We start from the raw sequence: 15,144 nt of genomic DNA on the forward strand, positions 1-15,144 counted from the left end.
GATCTCCATCTCCTTACACATTACATTTACACAAAATACAAGTGGTCTCTTGAGTGCTTCTCCTCTTAAATCCTGGAAGCAGTCCTTGGAAGTAGATACAAATGCTCTCTCATCTTTGAAAAGTACAACAGAGGCAAAATACAATTAACTTTCTCACTTTTGCACTGTTATTGTACAGATTTCAAGATGTCAAGGTCAGGATAATCCTAGGCAGGAAGAGCAGAGCTGGTTGGGTACACATTACCATAACAATCTCTGAAGATAATCTTTCTCCCAGGGCAAACACAGTGTCACTGAAAACTAGTCAACACAAGTTTGGTCAAGCTAGGAATATATGAGACTACATGAACATAAGGATAATTTCATGTGTACAACTCTTTCAGGGGTGGATAGGATTATTTCTTTGAAGGATTCACTGAAATAAAACAAATGCTCCTAAAACATATACTATATTTTCTAATACTGGAGGGTGCTGAGCTTTAGGCCTCAGCAAATACATCTAACCCACATCAACGTGAGATGGATATCCCCTCAAAGACAAATACTTTTTAATGGCTCACACAACAATTAACCTGCAGAGCAAATGGACACACAGAGGGATTGAATCAGAAGTTTATTTGATGCAATTTTTAGGATTGCTAAGTAGCTCCAGGAATCTGTCAACTACTTCAAGCTGGTGCAGAAGATAGCAGATATTGTGGTGGTTGCTTTTTCATAATTTCCTATCCTTGCTGTCAGCCAAAAACTTGATAAAATGGAATAATTCCAGGTTTATTAGCATCAAGACACAACAAGGTCCCTGTGAAAGACAGGTAAAAAGCACAGTGGGGCAGGGAGCTTTTAGAGGCCTCAAAGTGCTAATTGAAGGTGTGATGAATCATGGGCTCAGTGACAGGAGACAAGAAACAGGGGTCATGGAGGTAGCCATTTTCCACCTCTCAGCCTCTGGATTTCTAAAAGACATCACACACACACACACACACACACATACACAGGGAGAGAGAGAGAGAGAGGCACGAACACACCTGTCACATAAAGCTATTCACAAAGTCTGAGTGATGATTTACTCCACAGGGGATACATCCTGGGGAATTATATGTACAAAGTGAAATGGCTCTTGCCTGAGGGAGCACCCTTTTCATCTAATTCATTGGTTTTATAAGGAAATAGAAAAAAAAAACAAAAAAACTTGTATAGAAACATGCTCAGGGGCAAGTTCCCAAAAACATTCTATGCAAAGGACAAAAGAACCACATTCATATGAAGCCACGATGGGATAAGTGTGCATTACCTTATTAAGATCTCTTAATGCATTCACTGGCTGTGGTATTGTGACAGTCTCACCTTAAAAATTAGGGTTCAAGATTTAGGATATTTTTATGATTGGTCCAAATCAACACAACAAAGAAGTTAATTTCTGTTTTGTGCAACCCAAAGTGTAAGTTAACTTGTTTTGTAGTGTGATGTTAAATCCTTCTGAGATTTATAGAAGCCAAGTTTGCTTCCTCCATTTTCCTTCATGTACATTGTGTGAATTCTCTGCAGGCGTGGGTCATTTCTCACTCAGAGCTAAAGTCATAGGCATGGCCAAAAGGGTTACTGGTTCACTCAAAATGTAATGATTAGAAAGAGTTGATCTCTGAGACATGAAGAAGCAAAGGCTGGGGTCAAAATATCACAGGCAGAGAAAAGAAACAATGAAGCCAAGAGGGAACTAAAACTCAGGGATGGGCGGGATACTTTCCTGTTCTCTTCTCTCTTTTTTTAGTGTACAGTGAATGCCAGAAAAAATATGTTTCTAGAGAATTTAAACTGGACAACTTCAGAGCTCCACCCAACACTGTCTATATAAAATGCAGGTCCCTCCTTGGAAAGAAATAGAAATTATTTTTTTCCATATGAACCTCTCTAGTAATTCTAATTAGTAAAGCCACGCTTCCACAGTTCCGTGGCTCATACATACACTGGGCCTTCGGCTGAGCTGTTTATTATCAAGAGTAAATGGATCAAAAGCAGAGAACATCATTTTATGCAGCAGTGGGATAATATTTACATTGGTTGAAGATCAAGTGCCTGGCCTCCTGGCATTTCTCCACACACTTCCTCTCAGGAAGCCATTACAATGCTGAGTGCTGCAGGGAGGCCACTTCGGGCAGTTCCTCTGTCCAACACATTGCTGTGTTTTTGACAAAAGGTTTTTGAAGAATCCCATGTACTACTTATTTCTCCTTAAACACATGTCCTTTTATTAGACTAAGCCCTTTGAGGAAAAGAGCCATGAAAGCCTATGGTGCCCTGCAGTTTTTCACCGTTAAGGATGCCTGTTTTTCTGACTCAAAATAAAACTGAGTGTAACCTTTGATCTCTATGAGTGCAAAGGTCATGTGTGGTTCTGTATCCCTGTATCTAAGCAGCTGCAGAGGACAATGTAGGTACTGAAAATTACTGCGTAATGGATGAATGCAAATATTCACGTGCTTTTAATAGGTAGATTCCTGTTCGTTCTTTCATTTAGAAAGCAGAGAGAGAGAGAAGCCAATCAGGGTGCACAAACTTGGGAGGCTAACAATGAATACTGAGAGTTCTTGGCCAACATGGCCTATACTGTAAAACTTGTCTAAAAGAAAAAAGCACAGATAACAGAGGCTATAAAATATATTGAATACCTACTATATGTTGAATCTTATGATAAGGATATAATATATGTAGTTTCTGGGAGAGGTCCCTAACAAAGAGGAGAAAGAAGCCTCCTTTATGCAGCGAAGGCCATCAGTTGGCAAATGTGAGAGTTGAGATTCAGACTCATGCCTCATTCTCCAGTAAAGGCTTCCTTTACTTGAGCTTGCTGGGTTTTGGATTTCTTTGGCTTTCTCACTATAACTTTAGCATCTCAAAAAAAGTTTCAAACCTCCAAAGTACAGAAGTATGCTGAGAAAATATGGATGTCAGAACAAACAATTACATTTAGTTTGATAACTATGTGTCAAGATGGGCTTGTTAATACAATATAGTACAACAAAATAACCAACATGAGGACTACAAGTTTTAATCAATGAAGACACAAAGTTGCTAGAGAAATATGAAGAACAATGTAATATCATTCTCATGGTTGCCCTGGAAAACAGCCCTCCTGAAGTAGACAAAGTCCTCCTACCACCTCATGGCAGTCCTCTTCCATACTAGCAAGTTTATTCTGTGTGATGTGAAATCAACCAAACATTATCTCATTTATTTAATGTATTTTGAGTCCTTACTAAATGCTAATCTCTGTACTTGACTCTGGATATTCAGAGCTACCATGCCATGATGACTGAATCTCTGAATCTCAACTCTCACATTTGCCAACTGATGGCCTTCGCTGCATAAAGGAGGCTTCTTTCTCCTCTTTGTTAGGGACCTCTCCCAGAAACTACATATATTATATCCTTATCATAAGATTCAACATATAGTAGGTATTCAATATATTTTATAGCCTCTGTTATCTGTGCTTTTTTCTCTCTAAGGCTTCCATAGGACAGTGGTGGGGCCACGAACAATTGGGAGTTTCACTCTTTCATGGGGCCTATCTATCTATAGCCAGACTTTAGATAAGTGTTTCACTATATTATTGTGGATGGTAAACTGGTGAAAAAGAAGAAATAATAGATATGGTCAGAGTCTTAGAACAATCTAAGCCAAGCATCATAAATAGGTAAATAATTTGAATCTACTACCCCAGCATACAAACGGCTATTCTAGGGGGGGAAATCAAGAAGAATAAACACATCTATCAAATTTTCCTGATATACCTGAGCACCACAGCGTCAAAATGATCTCATGTTGAACTTGTGGATAATTTATTCTATTCTCAGAGAGCTTAGACTATGTTAAGAATGGAAGGCAGGATGCAAGAGTAATGAAATACCTAACTCAAGGATGTGCATTGACATTGCTTTATCAGCAAGAATGAATGGAAAAATCTTGAAAATAGTGTTCAGATGAAAGTGCAGCTTGCTAACACATAAGAATGCTCTCATCAAATAGTGATGGTGGAGAACTCTGTCCAGGAACCTACAAGGATCTTCTCACAGAGACAAGGTTAGCTTCTCTAATCACTGGCACATTAGTGTGAGAAGTAGAGATACACAGAGTTCAAAACCATGACTTTAACAGCTTGTCTGCTTTGATCATTTCTTTCCATTTTTTTCTGAGAGGGAAAATTCCAATCTATCATGTTTGGCTAGGCCACTTTACTTTTGAAGAGATTAAGGGTATTCTCTAACTTGCTTCCATCCAGTGACGTTTAATGGAAAACTGTGACAAAAACTTTGCTACAGACTTTGCTTAATCTACCCAATGACTGTCGATACATTGGTTGAAGATCAAGTGCCTGGGAAATTTTTGAAGACTTGAGGACTGACCAACCCTCTGAAGAATGATGCTTGTGTTTAAGAGATTTTTCCAAGGAACTGGAGCCTCTAGAGATGACTCCAAGCTGTTTCCCCCTCTGGTGGGCAGAACAAGTCCCCAAGAGTACAGTATTTAAGGACTTTTACAAGTTTGCAATGATTTACTTTTTCCATTTTGTCTCCCTTTATAACCCAACACAAAGCGCTTACACTGTTCGCTTGGCCCATCTACTTCTGTGTATCTCAATCTTGGAGTTAGTCTAAGCTAAACCATCAAATGTCATCTCTGCACTGTGATAATGGTCCCACTCTCAGGAGATTACCTGACCTCTCTAGATCTCAGTTTCCCTGTTTTTAGAACTGAAGTAATTATAAATATCCAATCCTGGGGTCTGCTGAAAAATCAAGGAAGCCATAGCCACAGAAATCAACAGAGAAGATGGGTGGTTTTTGTTAGTGTTCACCCCCCCACTGTCTAGTGTAGTGTGTACCTGTTTATATGATATATTATAGAGGGATTCTAGAACACTATTCTGTTCTCACTGATATCATTTTGGCTCACCATTTGAAGGGATAGCCTAGCATGGTAGGGAAGAATGAAAATCAAAGCATGAGGCAATTAGTCGTATTTTGTCTGCAACTAAGGATCACACAGCAATGAATATGTTAGGCCACCTCTTTCTTTTAACTTTTTAATTTATTTTATCACCATTACTATTATAATTATTTTAATTACTATTATTGTGTATGTATGCTGGGCATAAGAAGACAACTTTCTTTTGGATATATGCCCAGTAGTGGTATGGCTGGATCTTGAGGAAGCGCTATTCCTAGTTGTCTGAGAAAGCGCCAGATTGATTTCCAGAGTGGTTGTACAAGTTTACATTCCCACCAGCAGTGGAGAAGGGTTCCCCTTTCTCCACAACCTCTCCAGCATGTGTTGTCACTTGAGTTTTTGATCTTGGCCATTCTCATGGGTGTAAGGTGAAATCTCAGGGTTGTTTTGATTTGCATTTCCCTAATGGCTAATGAGGTTGAGCATTTGCCTTCCACCTTCCCGATGGTGAGTGCTCTCTGTCACGAACAACTCCACATTTGGCTAAGGCCGAGGATCTGGCTTGCTTCCATGTATGTGGACCTATCTGCATTGCCCCCGTGGCACGCCTGGGTTGGCTACCCAGAGGCTATTTAAGCTGTGGGCTGGCTTTCCCCGGGGTCCGAGGATTGTTCAATGTTCCTGAATAAACTGCATTGAAAAAAAAAATAAAAAAAAAAAGAAGACAACTTTCAAAAATGGGTTGTTACCTTGAAACACAGAACATGGGGATAAACTTTAGATTATCAGGCTTGCTTGGCAAGTGCCTTTACCTATGAGTTATCTCAACTGCCCTCTAGAACAACTTCTGACCCCAGGAATACAGAGATTTATGAGAGATGGGGAAGTCAACAAACAGATGGGAAAAGCAGTGGTAAAGAGACTTTCAGATACAGGAGGAACACGGAGAAAGATCTGAGCACAGTAGAGTGGAGTAGGAGTAGAAGGTCATCAGCTGACAAGTGATGCTTCCTCATAGAAGCTGCCTGAAAAGGAACACCTGTACAGAAGCACATAGCTGCTACTACCTGCTCCCCTCAGCCTTTCTACTCTGGGATCATCTCTCATATTGGTACTGTCTTCTCAAGCTTAGCTCTAGCTCACAATCATCCACCCTTTATGCCTCGCATCATATCCACGTTTCCCAAGACAGGTGTGTGGCTTCAGACTCACCTTGGAAATCAGCCATCTTTTTCAGTTTATCAGGCATGGAAATCATATTTTCTATGATTACTTAAGATAAACCAATGGTAGGACACAATGGTTGGTCCCTGGACCAGAAACTGCATTCATGGAGTCCACAAACTGTGACAATTTTCTCCTCACACTGTGCTACCCTGTTGCTTTCTACCTTCTTGTGAAGCCCCACCCCTCTTTTCTCAGTAGGCAGCCTGAGATTTCTTCCTCTGCAAAAGCAAGTCTCCTGCACCAAACCTATCATGGAAGTCCTTTTCAACTCCATTCTTCAGGGTCACCATCTGGACCAGAAGAGTGTCTTCTAAACTCTGCTCTCTTAAGCCTCCTGTCTAGCATTCCTAATTCATCACTGCCAAATTTGTGCAGATGTGGATCATTGCCCAGAGACCACTTGCTGTAGTATTCAAGGCATCTTGTTTCATTATCCTTTCTCAAGTATCTGTCCTGGGTCCCTACCAAACACCAAAAGAGCCTGTAAAGATCGGTTTAGGACATCACCTTACACTGGGAATAAAGAAACAAGTTTTTCACCCTGGCCTCCACAGTCATTATGATGTGACCTCAAGCAAGTCACTTAATCTCAATAAGACAATGCTTTGTTTATTATTTAGTTTTACAATCATGTATTGGGGGGATCAGGGGAGAGGCACATACCGAAGCATGCAAGTGGAGGTTAGAGGACAAGAGATCTCTTCTTTTACCCTGTACCCACAAGCCATCTTACGATCCCATGGGTTTCTTGTCATTGTTGTTTATTTAAACAGAGGTCAACAAATTTTGTCTTGTGTGCCTTCATAGCCATAGCCAAGTTTTTCAAATGCCATTTGTTTTCTGTTTTAAACTTAGCTCAGGTGGTTAACTGCATATTCTCCTCAGCCGCTTGGACCTGAAGAGAGAAGCGTTAGGTAATTGTTACTGAAAGTTCCTGGCCCGCAAAGGCCCCAAATATTTACCATCTTGTCCTTTACCAAAAATATTTTCTAACTCCTGAGCTATAGTATGATATCTGATATTTCATCAAGCCCTAACACTTCATGATTGTGATTAACTGCATTTATAATTAAAAACATGTATATACAAACACCAGAGAAACGTTGAACTATTTAATCCTTCCTACATCACTGTTTATATGCTCAGAGAATTTAAAGGGCTCAATTTGTGTTTTGGAGTCTCAGTATCTTCTTTCTATTATTTTTAAAAGGTAATTATGGTATCCAATTTTTCAGGCTATAATGAGATTTGAGGGTAAGAATTACATGCATACAAGACCATCTAACTTGATCCCTGGCACATGGTAGCTTTTCAGTAACATACTCCTTGCCCTCCCCTGTATCTTCTGGGTAATTTAATCACCATCTGAAAATGGAGAAGGGACACAGTGTCTTTATTATTTAACAGATCTTAATAGAGACTCCCACCACTTCATCATAAATATTCTATGCCAAACTTGACTTTGACATCCACATAAATACATCCACACTTTTATGTATGCCCAGCCCTCTTCCCTTCCATTACTGTGTCTGTTCATGCATGAAGTGGCCAAACACAATCTGCTTGCATAATTAAAGGCTGTATGGAGGGTCAGGTCACTCGGAGCAGGTGCTGCTCTGGAGTGTGGAGGATGAGAATCGTCCTGAGAGGCAACAATTGGATGGAAGCTGTGCTAGCAATGGGAAGCATTGACTTAACACCTGACCATCTTTAGGGGCCTCCTACACAGTCCTGGGAGAAAAATCTTCATGCCCCATTTTAGAAGACAGTGGTTTATTTAAGATAGAATGGTTGATCTTCTTGTGGAGCTCCTATCACCTCCAGGTCATTTTCTTTTTCCTCCCACTTTTCCACAAGATTCCTTATGCACTGCCCAGTGTTCGGCTGTGAGTCTCAGTATCTGTTTTGAAGGACTGCTGGGTACAGTCTCTCAGAGGACAACTCTGTCAGGCTCCTGTATGTAAGCTTAGTAGAGTATCCTTCATACTGTCGGGGGTTGACACTCACCCATAGGCTAGGTTTTTTGGCTGGCCCAGGCATTGGTTGAACATTCCCTCAATCTTTGCTCTATCTGTTCTATCTTTAGCCCTGCACATCTTGTAGGCAGGGTAAATTTGGGGTTGAAGTTTTTGTGGGCGGGTTTTAGTTTCCCTCTACTAGGAGGCTTGTCTAGATAGAAGGTGTCCTCTTCAGTCTCTATGGCCTCTGCTCCTAGGAGTCACTTCTTGCACCCCCCTTAGAACCTCTCAGGGGACTACTCTGACTTAAATCTCCAGCTTGTCACAAAGACTCACCCCCCCCATTTCTTTTTTCTCTACAGTCCTTCTGTCATCTCACCCAGCTCTTCCCCAGGTCTGGTCTTCACTCTCTTAACTTTCTACTCCCCTTTTCCTACCTTGTTCCCTCTCTTCAGCCACTACCTCGGTCTATTCTATCTCCCCTTCCAAGTGAAATTTATGCATTCTCCCTTGGATCCTACTGGTTATTTATCTTCTTTGGGTCTGTGCCTTACAGTATGCTTATCCTGTACTATATGGCTACAATCTCCTTATAAGTTACTACATGCCATGTGTATCTTTTTGGGTCTGGGTTACATCACTGAGGATGAGCTTTTCTAGTTCTCTCCATTTGCCTGCAAATTTCAAGATTTCCTTATTTTTAATAGCTGTGTAGGCCTTGTGTGGGTTCACTAATAAGGGAAGTGGGGACCGCATCATACAAGGACTCATTTGACAGCTTTGGATCACTTTCCCCTGGTGGGACTGCCTTATCAGGCCACAGGGGAAGAGGGAATGCTCAGTCCTTTATCAGGCAACTTGCTGAGCTGGGGTGGATGGGAAAGGGAGATCCTGTTTTCTGAGGAATAGGTGAGAGGGGATGGAGGAGGGAAAGAAGGTGGGGCTGGGAGGGGAGGTGGGATGCAACAATAATCAGGATGTAAAGTGAATAAAAATAAATAAATTACAAAAAAAAATGATAGAAGGGTTGTTACCAAATGTAGATGAGGCAGCCAGCCATTTGTTAAAGGATGGGTGAGATATTGCTGGCTGACAGCTTCAGTTGATATATCTCTGTCCCCTTCCTCACACTGGGCTAGAGCCATGCTGTTCAGGTGTTGCTCATGGTTGCTGCCTAGATTTAATGTCGATTCTAGTGTGATGTGTGACATGTGCACTGTCTCTAACAGGCAATTATAAGAGTTACCTTTACAGTGCTGTGGCCATAACACCTTACAGAAACAGTAAATGGAGAAAATATTTTCTTTCTGCTATCAGAGGGTTTCAGTCCACTAAAGCATTACAAAACAACTCAGTTTGTGACTGGGGGTGGGGAGGAGTAAGCAACAGTCTTTGTATATCCAGAAGTAGCAAATGTAATAGAAAATGAGCAGCTATAAGGCACTCTCAAGGACTTGTCCTCCAGTGACTCACAGTTTTCAGCAAAGCCCTAATGCCAGAAGTTTCCACAACCTCTGAAAATAGTGCCACTATTTAGGAGCCATGTGTTTAAAAAAAATGAGATTGTAGCAAATATTTTGGATTCAACTAAAATATTCTGCACCTGGACACTAAAGGGCCATGACCAAATGTATTTTGAACTTTAATGCTCAGAGTTCTTACAGTATTGAGAGTTCTAATACTGTTCAAAGGCCTGAGTTTAGACACTATGCTAGTATTTCTAGAGCAATGTTAGCCTTGAGCCTCTGAAAAATAAAAAAAAAGATATGCTACATATTTCCAACATAAAGAAGCAGAGTAACATTGGCATTCTCAAAAAGAAAGATGGGAATCATAGAAAGTGTGGGCCAAAAAGAAAAATATGGAAATTCAGCAGGGCAAACAGGAAATACTGCTGCTCCATGTTCACTCCCAGGTGAGCGCCAACAGGCTTGGGAAGACCTACTCCTACGGCCTTCCCAGTCATATCTCCGTGGCCTCTTTCTTGAACTTGTTCCACCTAGCATCCATACCTTTCTTCGGCAGATGTCCCATGTTCATGGCATCTCTAACATCTTGGTCAACATTGCAATGTGGGCTTTAACCTCAAAGGTTCAAGCATTATCTGCTCAGGGACGACATTTTGACTAACCTTTGAGGTTTTCTTTAAAAACGTGTCTCCATAAATTTATAACTTCTGAATTTCTCATGTGTGCACAACCTGCTCCCTGTGGAAAAATAAGTCAGTATGTAGTCAGGGCTTTCTAAACCATTGCAGCATGACCTCTGAGATCCTGGGAGATGAATCCAGAAAACAATGACCCTATATAAATATGCTACCCACCTCTCTCCAGAAGAAAGTTTATTTCTTATTCTTAATATTTTTTAAATGTAAGATATTAGAATTCAATGTTGACAGTTACAAATAGTTCAATTCTGTTCATTCCCCTCTCTCATTTCTTCCTGTTTCCCTGACCCACTGACCCTCTTGTACCCTTTACCTTAGTAACCTCCTTTCCAGCTTCATGTTATATGTGCTCTCTTGCTTCCCTCATCTTTATCATATTTTTTTTTCCATTCTTAAGAGCATGCCATTCTTAGTGACCTATAGATACAAGAAGTCTGTGGGTCAAGGAAGCAGCTTATTATGGACTTTTATATTTCTGGTAACTAAGAACCAGGTCTTAATAAAAGAAATCATACTTGTAAATCTGATATTTCGAGTAAAATATGTAAGACACTACGTGTGTGTGTGTGTGTGTGTGTGTGTGTGTGTGTGTGTGTCTGTGGGTGTGTGTATTCTAGCTATGGCTAACTTATGTGAATGTCTTACTGAGGGATGATACAAACTATAAACAAATAGTTAAATATTAAATGTAGAGTCAAATGAGCTTTCTGCTAGCTCATAAAGAGCCCTTATTTCCTGTGCAAGAACAACAAATTCAGCAATGGATGGTCAGCTAACGCTGAATCAAGATGGGTCTGTCAAGCTCAGGCCATGGCTGCCAAACCTTGTATCCCTATAATGCAAAATGGAGACACACAGGTCCTGTTGTGTAGCATGAAAGATGAACACCCTGAGATGCTTAATTGGGCCAAAGCTCTTTGAAAAAGGAAAACATCACCTCAGCATCTAAACATATTTCTTGCCTTTAATGCATACCTGGGAATAGAAATATACATCCACACTGTAGAAAAAAAGTTATCTGTTTAAAGACAAAATGGCCATCATCCACAGTTTAGACCTAAGGATTAGAGTTTCAGAACTCTCTTCACTTTGTGAACTTGTTGGTGACCTGTCATCCTCCAAGTTATGATGTTGTTGTGGTAGCCTTATGCTTACAAAACTGGTCCTGATGTAGGGTTGGTTCAGTGGCACATTCTGCAATCATACAATAGGCCTGCATTCAGTCTGATACAGGAGGAAACCTTGGATACTGTAAGGACTATTTCATGCTGTCAGTGATGGATTTATACCATTCTTCATTGAAGGGCCAAAGATTAAACCCAAAGAGTTGTTGTTATTGTTGTTTTAATTGAGAACAAATTCTCTGCACTTTGAAATTAGCTTCTTGTCAAAAAAAAAAAAAGAAAAAAAAAGTTCAAGAGGATAATATAAAGAATAAAGACTATTAAGTTGGCCCAAACTAAACAATGTGGGAATGCCTGAGTTAGCTTAGCGGATGGAACAAAGGAAAATAAACAGGCAGTGTAAGTGATTGTGGTGAGTCAGTGTAGTGTATGAGGTTGTGCAGCCCTCCAGCGTGTTTTATTCCACAGTGGGGATCAGAAAATGCCCCTTCCACCAAGGCCACAGGAACGCACTTCTGAGAGCTTCACTCAGACACCCTGTGTGGTTCCCTTCTGCAGGCTGAGACTGGGGCGGGAAGGGGCACAGGGGAAGTCTCGGAGCTGGGCTTGCTAGTGTGATGAGTACGAAGAGGCCTTGAATGAGAGGGAAATGATAGCAAGTGCCAGCGGAACTAGGGTGAGATGATTCGTGAAATGATTTGCAAAGACAAACAGGAAACCCAGTAGATTTTTCTCTGCCACTGTAGATAGTCGGTGGAATATGATATCTTATAGTGCTAAAGTAGATGATCAATGCAGGATGCTGTCTACATCCAGACACGCATATTAAAATGCAAAAATGGAAGTTTAGAAGATCAAAGAGGCTGATCCATTAAAAAGGCATCACATCTTTGTCCAGTTCAGGACCTCGGCCCAAATGAGGTCTAGAGTCAAGGGTGAAATGTAGTATGTTCTTCAGACCTTCACAAATGGACCTGGCATTCACAATGAGGTCAGTGACTGGAAACAGATCAGCCTGACAACTCAAGAACTGTTGAGCACGAGATTAGAATACCACTATTGAGAGTAGGGACTTGTGAACTACATGGAAAGTCTGGCTATGTGCCTCTGGGATGGAATGAGGGACACGAAGATCCTCCACTCAAATCTGCCTCCAGAACACCCTACTAGTGAGAGTGTATAGTTCCAGTTGTCCTGTACATGGGTTCCGTACTGGCTTCAGTCTGAGCCAGTGGTCAGGTGTGATGAGGACCCTGGTTCTGCTCTGTTCTTTTATGCAGTCCTTCACATGGTGGTTGTGGACCAGGGGTACCCACAATACTTCATATGCTCTAAGACCATGGAGCCATGGTTCAGGGTATTCTAGTTTAACCATCTAGCGTAACCCCGTGCTTTCACAGTTATGGCCGTCATTACTGTTTGAAGTCTATCCCCACTGGTCCTTATCCCTCCTTTTTATGTTTTATATGCTCTTTCAAATAACCCTGTGCTTGTACTTCTGCCTTGCCTGCTTTCTTTCCTTCAACTTGTGTTGTTGCTGTCATCATTCAGATGAATGGAGATTGCAGTCAGCCATCAGTTTACTAACACATATTTGGTGATTCCTTGTATGTGCCAAGTAGAATGTGAAAAATACAGAATTTAATAAGTGGGTGTTGCTACATTTCAGAAAATGAGGTGATGAGGTGCACTTTCCCTGACACTTTGAGTCAAGTGTTCACCTTTGCACACGTGTGGTGTGCTGAGATGAGGGAACAAACTTCTGGATTCTTTACTTTCTCAAAAGTATAATATCTACTATTGTAGACGGAATGTAGGAGAATTAAGGATGTTTGGAAATAAACTGACTCCCATCTCTTGCAATATTTTTCTCATGATGAGCAAAGGACTTGAGTTCTTGAAGAGTCTGTGTATTGAGCCTAATAAAGAATCATCCAGGTAAACAAACATAAAGATGGTAAAATCAAGCCAAAAAGTGGAGGTAGGAGGCCTGAAGAAGATTTTCCAAAGAGGAACTTTTCAATAATTCTGATTGCTCATGGGAAATCATCCTGTCAATGCCAATCCATAAATGTTTTAAATTTGTCATTAACATGGAAACACACCCGTTTTGTGATGAAAATGTGGGCTTGTATAGCACTGAAGATAACCAAGTAAATATTACAGGAGTAGGGAGTGACAACATGGAGTTCTAGAGTTGATGACAGTTTTCCTGTCTCATTAATAGATTTTAAACATCATATTTAACTACTGGAAAATATCCCTTTAGGGTAACTGCGGCCAATAGCACACCTGAAGGGTAAACACGCTTGTATATCTTACATAGATTCCCAATACATGAATCAAGCCTGCCTTGTGAGAGAAAGTTCATAGATACCCATTTCACACGTAGAAGGACAACAGAGTGTAGAAAACCTAGGATAGTCACATTATTAGCAGAAGACTAGACTATGAACCCTGGCCTCCCTAACCAGGACCTTCACTACCTCATGTATCACATGGGTGCATTGTTCCTTGGAAGTGTCTCTGTAATTCACATTTAATGGTCACTGTGATGGTGAGTTTAGTCATAATTCCCTGTATGGATACAAGAAGGTGTTTTGTTTATGACCTGGCTGTATACGACCCTTTGTCATCCCATTCTCTCACTTAATGACTTCAACTTAGAAATGGCCTCTGTGTAAACTGGCCCTCAGCTGAAGCAGTACTGTATTTGTTACTTTTCTCATTTGCAGAGACCAAATACCTGACAGGAAGCAATTTAAGAAAAGAAAAGTTTATTCTAGTTCATGATTCAGGGGAAACCATAGTAACTGGATATGGTAGCAACCTGCTCACATCTGGGCAAATTACGGAGAGAGGAGAATGCTGGCTCTCAGGTAGCCATTTTCTCTTACCCTGTATTTTGGTTCAGAATACCAGCCAGAGCCCATGGGATGCTACCACCCACATTCAGAATAGACCCTGCCCTCAGCTAATACTCTCCGGAAATGCCTGAACAGGTTAAGAGTTCCTTAATCCAAGCAACTTGGCCATCGCAAGCACCCTCTGTCTCAGCAGAGAAAATATAAAATTCTTGTGAAGTGTTGACTATGTGACCTTTTGAAACTGTGGAGCGGGGGGTGCTGCTTGCCACCCAGCTCCTAGAAGCTGCTCTAGACTGCTGTGCTCATTCAGAGCCCAAGGCTGTGCCAGCCACCAGCATCCACAGCCGGTGAAGATAATCAGCTGCTTCCTGAACCCCCAGCTGAGCTCAGCTGGGTGTTGTCTTCTCCCCAGAGGACTCTGCAGGATTTCCATGCAAGAGTTCCTCTTGCAATGCTATGGAGCTCAGGTTTTCACATCAGGAGCTCTGCATGACTCTTTACACGTGACTTGGCAGCTTTGCTCTGAACCCATGGAACCCATTTAAGAGGAAGGCAGCCGCAGCATTAGAAATATGGAAAGAAACCTATTCATCTCCCCAGGATGACAGAGCACAGCTCCATGCTTTCCTGTCCCACAGCTGTCCCAGATCCTTCCTGCTCAGAAGAAACAGAACCCAGAACAGGAACAGGGGAGTATTGTGGAAATAGGATCCCAGAGCATTTCTCAGTTTTCCTGAATCCTCCAGACTGATGAGTTCTGCTCTCTGGTTTTTAAAGGGAAACACTGTACATTGGGAAAACAAGAGACTACGGCTCGAAAGCAGAGTAAAAGCTGTGAACATGTGTGAAATGGCTTG

This window comes from Meriones unguiculatus, chromosome 12, assembly GCF_030254825.1.
Source record: "Meriones unguiculatus strain TT.TT164.6M chromosome 12, Bangor_MerUng_6.1, whole genome shotgun sequence".
NCBI classification, from domain to species: domain Eukaryota; kingdom Metazoa; phylum Chordata; class Mammalia; order Rodentia; family Muridae; genus Meriones; species Meriones unguiculatus.